Raw genomic sequence first — 10,192 nt, 5'->3', positions numbered from 1 at the left:
TCAGGAAACCTGGTAAGTGAAAACCAAAGACGTGTCTTAATTTCGGTATATTGAATAACTGATGTTAATCGCGTTTCATGGCGAGACCATTCAGTGAAAAGGTTTTCCCTCGTCACCCTGGTGTCAAAGACACGGTCCAGATCGATGCTCACATTGAGAGTGATGTTCAGAGAGGGTCGAGAACACATTTTAGTGTCATGGGGGAACCGTGCTAATTGTCTCGACCTGATCGACCGCAGTGGGGGTGTGAAACATTTGTTCTACACACTGATGAATGGTGCTGCTGTTAGAGCACATGTCCCGGCGGCCATGAATAATACAGAATGGTCTCATCATATTAGGCGGGAGTGATGCCATGTTTACAGGCGGCGATGTGAGGCACATCGCAGCTTCCAAGGAGGATGGAGCCCCACGCTTTCTGTAAAGGAGTGCACGGTAATCACACTGCCCCCATGTGACAACATCGAACAGGTTTGTTTGTACTTGGACGTTGTGTGTTGTTCGATCGTTCCGTAAAGGATTAGACTGATCCGATATACACAATTAAGTTATCTTTTGTTAGAAATTAAGATAAATATACATATTTTTCTTAACAGCTGAATCGTACACCAAATACTATATCCAGAATGAGAAGGACAAAAAGGTTGTTGTTCTGATTGGTCTAAAGTCTTGGAATCATGGTATTTGGCACGAGTTTACTCTAACAGTATCATTTTTTAATTTTTTTAATAGTCAATGGCAGTTTAAAAAAAAATTATATGAAAGAAAATGCTAACATTGTGTTTATCAAGTGTTTTTCTTAAGATTTTCTTTTTACACAGCATTGGTGTGGAGGTATTGCGAATACACATCACATATGAAAACATAAATATAACTGGATTTTTTAACACATGTGCTCGTATGTCACGTCGGCTACTGTACACATGCTTTATGAAGGCGGTCATGTGCTCTTGAGTCACTCTTACTTATCCCTTTATTATATACAGTACTTTCAAACACCTGTCTCTCTTTTACTTTGCTTCTATCCATTCCATTTTAAAAAATATAATGATTTAGAAATGTATTATTTTATCACAAAATAATTGTTAAATAACCTAAACATGAAATTGCAAAAAGGGACATTCAGAGTGATTTCTGAATTAGTTTTGACCCATCTAATCGGCATATTCACATAGCCAGGAATGTATCTCTTATGTTTACTCATGTATATGGCCCCTTTTAAAATAACAAGAAGGGTAGGCTCCCAATACTATAAGGGATACACTCTAAAATAATATAAAAGTATACGACATGGACTATAAGGACGTAAGAAACTAGGGCATATCGTTTCCTCCTCCTAGTGCCCTTCGAAGTTCCCTACATTTTCCCAGAAACCCTCCAAAAGGCTTTCGTGTGCAAACAAGCACTCAGTGCGCAGCTGCCTAACCCAACATGGTCTGATGCTTTGGAAACTGGATTCATCAGCATCCGGCAAAAAAACCTCAAGTGACCAGGAAAACTTTTCCTCATCGCCTCGTATCGCTCGGCGCGTGCTCTGCTTCCGCGGCCGGAGGGTGCGAGTGTGAGTATCTGCGGCGGCTCGGTTGTTCCAACGTGCGGTTCAACGTGGAGAAACCCGCGGATGTCCGGCCAGCTGTTTTGGTCAGCGAGGTTAGCCGGGAGCGGCTAGCAGCCGGCTAACACCAACTTAAGCTAGCTAGCTCGGCTGAGCCCCACGCAGTCTGTGGGTGGCAGCGAACGGGGCACCGGTGTAGCGGCGTGGGTCGTCAACGCGATGCCCACTGTCCAGAGTTTGGACAGTGGGGATCGGAAACGGCGCCTGCATGGTTTTTTTTGTAGTTCGCATAGTGACGCTTCGGTAACGTTATTGTTGTATTATACAGTAGCTCGGGGTGATGCGAGTCCACCGTGATTTGACGTAATATTAAAGGCCGAAGCTATAATGATAACGTCACCTTAATTGGCACGAGAACCGGTCACAGCCCGCGAGCAAAGGGGAGAAACTCCCGGGGGAGCGCCTCCTCTGCAGAGCGCGTGGTTGGTTCTAGCTAACTGGAGAACTAACCTAGTGCGAATAAAACGTGTCACGCTTTAATATAAATATTTATACATAATATAAAACGCACATATATATCAATATCTATATATAGATATATGTATATGTGTATATATATGTGTGTATATATATATATATATGTGTGTGTGTATATATATACATAAATATATGTATCTATATATAGATATATATATATATAGCTATTTGTATATATGTATATGTTCATATATATAAATATACATGTAGATGTGTATATGTATATATACACATATATTTATATATATTTATTTATATATATATATTTGTATATGTCGAAGCTGCTTTTTAAACATTCCTGCGCTCTGACTGTGTCCGCTTGTAGTGTTGCAGAAAGAAACGTCGGCTCACTGAAAAGTGGAGCGGTCACGCTCGGCTTGTTGATTCCAACACCGGCTCAATCAGACACACCTGTGTCTTCATTACATCCATGATATATAATCCAGCTTTCTTAATGTCTTCTCAGTCTCTGCAAACATTACATCATCATCTCGTTCTCCTCTTTTGTCCGTAACCTGAAGTCTACATGAGTCACTTATTTATTTATTCATTCATTCACAAATTTAACTTTTCTTGTTTTTATTCCATTATTTTGTCTCCTTTCGTCATTCAGTTATGTGTTTTTTTTGTTTCCTAGTCAACCAGTGTTTATTTAGTTGGTTTTTTTGAGGCGGGGATCTGATCAAGTTAAAATAATTAGGAATTGTATTTTTATTTCACTCAACTGCAATTGACGACTTGCGTGACCTCCAGACAACAGAGGACCATTTACAATGCCCCCCCCCCCATCGATCCATTACGTGCTCGTTTGGTTTATGTAATGTAACAAACAAAAACATTATTTTTTGGGGTACACAACTTAAACATATTCAGTTTACTGAGTCAGCAGAAACCTACTCTCATTTCTCATTGGCGTGAGAGAATTTGAGAGATGTTGGGTCGTCTGGCAGGAACGTTTCTTTGAAGTGACGTCGATGCTTTCCTCGATCAGAGTTGGTGTCGGAGGCTTTCGATCCGTCTCCCCATTAGTTGCAAGTCGAACACAGCTCAGCCAATCGGATCACTGTGAGTACCTGCTCAGTCGGCATCCGTCACCGCAGCCCACTCCCGATAACTGGATGGGTTAAATGCACACACACTAATATACCTTGGGGATTAATAAAAGTGTATATTCTATTCTATTCTATTGGAAGAGCAACATTAGCATTAGCAAAATGATGTATGCATTTGTCAGTGTGTCTATACTTTAATTTAATGGAATGAATGTTCCCCCCCCCCCCACACACACACACACGCGCAGCAAGTCCTAGACCAGCCCCTGTCAAATAGAACGGAATAATGGCGAAAAGGTTAGGTAACAGAATAAATAATGTTATTTATTTCCTGACTTTTTTTTCTGTGAAGATCCCGGAAAGGGTTATTAATATTTGGTTATGTGTGGCTGTCTGGAAAACAATAAATGTTTACATTTAGGCACCCCTGCCATAGTCACACTTTTTCTGTTACAAACTGACCCCGGCCCCCATCGGAGAAGAAAAAATTTAAGTGGCCCTCACAGGAAAAGGTTTGGTGATCCCTGCTCTTGCGGTTCCATGTAGCGCTCAGAAACCGACCACTAGGGGGAGGCCTCGCGCTTACTACACTGACTTCAACCCCAGTAGTCCACCCTGAACAGAAGTTTTGGATGTGTAAAGAAAGATATACGTCTGCGCACTCATCACTGCCTTCCTCAAGTCAACATGCCCATGGGAATGCAATTTGTCACAAGTATTTTTCCATAAAGGACTGGATGATATGGCCAAAATCTTCTTCCCTGATGAAGGTTATTTTAATATCTCAATAATAACACTTCTCACAAAAAAAGCATGTTCTCTTCATCGATAGTTCAATGGATACCTTCTAAGTCGTTCCTGTGACATCACTGCTCTTGTGTGGATCACACCCTGAACAAGTGAAACGTACAGAGTGCATTCTCAGTTTAATCAAATAATCCCATGTTCCGAGACATTTTGAGTTCTGTGCTGGTTTTTATTATCAATTAAGATGACGTCGTCGTGCATCTCCCGATGTATGATTTCATCACAACACGAATCCGCTAAAACAGACTTTAGATTGATCACGTGGAATTCCTGGCCGGCCCCATTTCCACATGTGACCTGTGGCCAGTGAAGAAGATAAAATGTCTTCCCACAGATGAACGTTTCCTTCTCCCAAAACGCCCCACACTTTCATTTACTTTGAATTCTTTTCACTCGTCTCTCTCTCTCGCCGCCAGCGCCCACTCCCTGTCCCCGTCTGCTTGTTATAATATCCATACCCCCCCTCCACTCCCTCCCTCCCCCCCGCCTATACACCCAACCCCACACATCCCCTTCCCCTAATGTCTCTGAATCCCTGCATCCTGGCCTCTCGGCCCCTTCTGAACAACTGGCCCCGGACAGCTGACGTTTAACAGCTGCTCGCCATCTCTGGTTCTTGGCTCATCTCCATCTCTGGGCAACTTCTTCCCTCAGCGCCGTCCCCTCTCTCTCTCTCTCTCTCTCTCGTTTCTCGCCCTTTGTGCCGTCTTCGTTGCGCACAAGCCACAAGTTCGACACGGCATTGATGTCGGAAGTATTTATAACTCTTCCATTTGCTGTTATAACCTGATATGACTGTTAAGCCCCCCCCCCAGTAAAAGTGAACAAAATGGTGACGTTCCACATCTGTCTGACACCAGTATTCATCCCCGTTTCCTCCGAATGAGTCCGCTGGTCGCCTGCGCTGTAACAGTCTGGTCTCAATCCTGCTGATAACGTGCAGGAACCTTTTCCCTGGTAGAAACCCTCTGGCATTCAGTGGAGGGGAACAAATCCCCAAGCAACGGCAATAAAGGGAAGTGACGTAATGCACCAACAGGCAGACTTAAAACATATATGATGGAGCTGGAAAAAGAGGTCATTGCTGGTGGAGCTGTCTGAAAAGCTTAACCTGTAACTATCTCTATAAATGGCCTCAAACTGGAGAACTCACATTCCCCGCTGACCCCCGGTGACGTCTTGTGCTGCTGCTGATGTGCAGTTGTCGGTATCCCGTGTTTTTCCTTCATTTTCTTATATCTTTGTGGCACAGGGGTTAATCGGTGGCTGCCGGCCACCGGAGACATGACTGCACACTTGCCGTCCATAATTCAAACTGTTGCACTGCGTTCTTTTGATGTTGAGCCGAGGGGGACGGAGACGCCGGCAGATCTCGGGGAGCCCGTGGCACCGGCGTGCCTAATCTCTGTCTGCCTTTTGTTGAGTTCTTCATACTGCCACACAGCATGGATGTGTGTGTGTGTGTGTTGGTGTAGACAGCCAGTTCCACAGAAGATCCCCCCCCCCCCGAGAACGAGAGACGTTGTCCGAGCCTCTCTGCTCCGTCAGGGACGCGCCTTCAGATTAGCGTGTGATTAATGTGTCGCTTTCCGTGGGGATGAAATCCAACCCAAATTAATTTTCAATATTTTTTTGTTCCCTTTGTGGGAGGACAGTTGAATAGGGTTGGGTACCTATATGCCAATATGGCCCTAGTCAGCAGCCTAACCTCTATTTAGATACAGTAGCTAGCTAGAAAGGTAAACGGTCAAAATTGTAGCTGTATTTCTCAAAAAAAGATTGTAACAATGCGACATGGAGCAAATCCAACAAACTTGTATAAGTACCGTAACGCTGATTGCAAGACTTGCATTCATAAAAGTAGTCCAACAAATAATAAATTAGGCATTATAACCATGTTTAAGCTAGCTCGTAGCTCGCGCCAGCTCGTGGCAGACGCTAGCTCGTAGCTCGCGCTAGCTCGTCTCCGTCTGATATCTGTTTTTTGTCAGTGCGGACATTTCTTTTCTTTCCGTCTTGAGTCTGTATCACCACGAAACCCAACGATGGTGAGCTTTTGGTTGTTTTTTCAACTTTTGTTTAAACTTCTTGCCATTAAATATTGTTAAACTTAATTCACCGCATCCGGAGCCTGATTTCCATCATCTGCGAAGTGCCCAGTTTCTGAACTCTTATAATACACCGAGATTTCACAAAATGTTTTTTAATAGAAATTTGGTTTAAAGTCATGGAAAAGTCATGGAAACACATTGGTCAACCTGTGGATGAACTCTGTTCATTGGTCATGTGGATGAACTCTGTTCATTGGTCTTGTGGATGAACCTGTTCATTGGTCTTGTGGATGAACCTGTTCATTGGTCATGTGGATGAACCTGTTCATTGGTCTTGTGGATGAACTCTGTTCATTGGTCATGTGGATGAACTCTGTTCATTGGTCTTGTGGATGAACCTGTTCATTGGTCTTGTGGATGAACCTGTTTATTGGTCATGAGGATGAACCTGTTCATTGGTCATGTGGATGAACCTGTTCATTGGTCATGTGGATGAACCTGTTCATTGGTCATGTGGATGAACCTGTTCATTGGTCATGTGGATCAACCTGTTCATTGGTCATGTGGATCAACCTGTTCATTGGTCATGTGGATGAACCTGTTCATTGGTCATGAGGATGAACCTGTTCATTGGTCATGTGGATGAACCTGTTCATTGGTCTTGTGGATGAACTCTGTTCATTGGTCTTGTGGATGAACCTGTTCATTGGTCATGTGGATCAACCTGTTCATTGGTCATGTGGATCAACCTGTTCATTGGTCATGTGGATCAACCTGTTCATTGGTCATGTGGATGAACCTGTTCATTGGTCATGTGGATGAACCTGTTCATTGGTCATGTGGATCAACCTGTTCATTGGTCATGTGGATCAACCTGTTCATTGGTCATGTGGATGAACCTGTTCATTGATCATGTGGATGAACCTGTTCATTGGTCATGTGGATGAACCTGTTCATTGGTCATGTGGATCAACCTGTTCATTGGTCATGTGGATCAACCTGTTCATTGGTCATGTGGATGAACATGTTCATTGGTCTTGTGGATGAACTCTGTTCATTGGTCTTGTGGATGAACCTGTTCATTGGTCATGTGGATCAACCTGTTCATTGGTCATGTGGATGAACCCTGTTCATTGGTCATGTGGATGAATCCTGTCATTGGTCATGTAGATGAACCTGTTCATTGGTCATGTGGATGAACCTGTTCATTGGTCATGTGGATGAACTTGTTCATTGGTCATGTGGATGAACCCTGTTCATTGGACATGTGGATGAACTTGTTCATTGGTCATGTGTTTGACCCCTGTTCATTGGTCAACATGTGGATGAACCTGTTCATTGGTCACCAGGTGTATGAACACTGTTTTAAGTCCATATCTAAACCTGCAAAAACTTGTTGGCCTCAAGGGGGCAGCAGAAACGAGTTGTGAACACATCATTGGCAACTTTTAAGTTCATATGAAAAACTGTTGTTTATTTAAATGAGTGTTTCTTAGCAGGTGGTTAATGGATGAGTAATGTTCATAGACTCTTTATGCTTGGTTTTATCCTGAGGGAAATGAAGTGCTGCGGGAATGAGTCTTAAAACCTGCAAATGAGTCGGCATCTCTTTGAATTTTTTTTATGCGTGTGTTTTTGGTTAGATGTGGTTAACACCAGCTGATGAGAATTGTATTCTACGAGATAAAATACGTCAGCAAATACCTCTTTTGTGAGCTTTGAAGTTTTTATGCGTCTTAAAAAAAAAATGGCGGTTGCTAACAAGTGGCTAAATATGACTAAACGCTAATTAGTCCGCCGTTAGCTTTTTGACGGTTACATGAAGTCATGTGACTGTGTGAGTCATTTGTTCTAACCTGAAGCTTTAAAAAAAAACTTTGATTGTTTTCAGGCTCAAAAAGGGATTATTGATGGAGATTATCTTGCTGAACAAATTGTCGTATTTTTCTGCAAATAATCCAAAAATCTGGGGTCCTCAACCTCTTGTAGGATTGCATTCAACATGGATCGTGACTTTTTACCCAAGAAAGTTGGTGAATTTGTGCTGAACTCACATTTTCAACCTTTTAAGTGACAAACTTGCAGCTTGTGAACCAGCATTTGGATCTGTAATCTTAGAAGTTCACTTAATTTAAAGTGAAATTACTGTGATATTTATTTATCTCTGTTGTGATTTTTATTTTGTTTTATTGCTTGAATTGTGCAAAATAAATAATAATAATAAAGGCGATGAGCAAACACAATGTAGAGCACTGGAGATGTCCCTCTATACACCTATGTAGATATTTCATTAAAAACTAGACATTTGCACCTAGAATAGTCACTTAAAACCTTAGCAATGTATTTAAAAAAACCAGTGCTTTTCTTTGAAGAATAAGGACATTTCTAAGTTTTTTTCTTTTCTTTTTCTAAGTAACTCCAAACTTTTGAACGGTAGTGTATATTCTGGTTTATGTTTAAATAGAAAGCTAACGACATTCCCATGAGCCTCAGCTGTATTTTGTGTTTAGTGCTAAAGAGCAAATAATAGCATCCTAACGGGCTGGATTAATCCAGACGATGAACATAATATTATATCTGTTGTCAAGCAGCCTCACGGAGCTGCGAGCATCGTCGTAGATCCTCGTCTTGTTTGGATGGTGCTCCCTTTTGACTAATGATCTCATCGTTGAGGTATTTGCAATGCCACCCAGGTAAAAAGGGGTATACAATCAAATACTTAATGCTCAAGCAAGATCCTTCTAATGAATCCTTGATTACACCCCTTCTCTGATTGTAGCTAGACTTAAGTCTCGGGTGTGTCTCTGGCATGTGGACGATCCCACCGGGCGAACGTGAGCCTTGGCAGACGGAGGCGTGGGTTCCTATTGCCCCGGCCCGCCATCCGTCAAATCAATCCCTATCTCAGTGTCTCTTTCACGGACCTCGTAATTGAAAGCAGGCGAGCCCGACGGAGCGCTCTCCTTTCAGTTCCTGGGCTTTAGATTAAAGACGCCGATGGTGCCTGGCGCTCCTCTAAAAGCACATGTGAAATATTACAGGCTCTGCTGGCCAGTCTACACTCCTCGCTTTCAGGCATTTGACCTGGAGAGGTTCCCTGTGTGGGAAGAAGGGCTGTGAGAACCCCCCCCCCCCCACCCACCCCCCCCCCTCCCGTCTCTGAGCCTTGCATCTTAACATATCACTACCTGCAACAGCTGTCTCTGTTTGTATATTTGATATACTGACGGATACTGACAAGGAGCAGGTGTTGCGTATTAGTGTCACTATTTTATTCTGAAACCCCCTCCCCCCGGATATTTTGAAAAGTGGACTGTGGTCAGTTGCCAGAGTGTTTCACTGTAATTATGGCAATCTTGACTTTTTTTTTTTTTAACTGAGCGTTGCTACAAAGCAGCGCCTTCAGTGTTTCCTGAGGAAAAGAGAAGAGGCACGGAAAGGGAAACCGAATTAATGTGGTTCAGGTGGACTGACCCAAAGACGCATCAGAAACACGGGAATGCCTTTGAACATCGACCCCTTTATTCCGCTCCGTCGGCTCCTCTCATTCGGACTTGAGACTAGCCGCAGATGGAAACTTCCATATTTGGTTTTTGACATTTGTGTCCAATTTCTTGACATGAAGTATGTTAGTCCACCACCCTGTACGAAAAAAACTAAACATTGAAATGATCCTTGCAGTTTGAGTCACTCTTTCTCGACAGTGCAACGCTGCTTGTTGTTGCAGCAGTAAAATCCCACTTATTTGAAGTGCACATAAATCTTAAACCGCAGGCTTACGTTGTGGAGTACCCAACTTCTCTTTTGTGGACTTATGGTTTCCTAACCTACCGCCGGTAGCTTAACCAAACACATATTTTGTCATGGGCCACCGCTTGCATATCAGCCTGAACTTTTTCCGGTTTTAATATCTCACGCCTTGACTTTCGGAGTGGACACATTTACGAATTCCTTTGCCGTGCCTCGGCCTGCAGAGCTCCGTTTGGCTTCTCTCGGTTTTGTGTGTGTGTGAGCGTGACAAAGAGAGCGAGTGGGGTTGCTTCACAGAATATGTTCCTGGTCGTTTAGCTCTTCAGACGAATCCCCTCGGACAGGGCCCTGGTTCCCCCCAACAGAGAACAGCCTCATTAAGATTTGTTGCACAAACTCTGGAATTTTGGACCGGGCCAAGGGAGCAACAAGGCCTTCCT

At 43.1% G+C, this 10,192-nt stretch overlaps 1 protein-coding gene across 2 annotated transcripts in view; it reads left to right on the top strand.

The window, feature by feature from the left end:
- Window positions 1-1,543: 1,543 nt before the first annotated feature.
- The window catches only part of disp1 (dispatched homolog 1 (Drosophila)), a 106,058-nt gene continuing 97,409 nt past the window's right edge, over window positions 1,544-10,192 (top strand). The window contains exon 1 of one of the 2 annotated variants that reach the window (XM_056428291.1): window positions 1,544-1,561. The gene's annotated coding sequence lies outside the window, so the exon portion shown is untranslated. Of the gene's footprint in view, window positions 1,562-3,129; window positions 3,158-10,192 lie in introns of those variants that run through there. The other variant, XM_056428289.1, reaches the window with a different exon arrangement.

Source organism: Pseudoliparis swirei, chromosome 12, assembly GCF_029220125.1.
Source record: "Pseudoliparis swirei isolate HS2019 ecotype Mariana Trench chromosome 12, NWPU_hadal_v1, whole genome shotgun sequence".
In the NCBI taxonomy this organism is placed as follows: domain Eukaryota; kingdom Metazoa; phylum Chordata; class Actinopteri; order Perciformes; family Liparidae; genus Pseudoliparis; species Pseudoliparis swirei.
The sequence above is the reverse complement of the archived record's forward strand: the minus strand, read 5'-3'. Positions and strand labels throughout refer to the sequence as shown.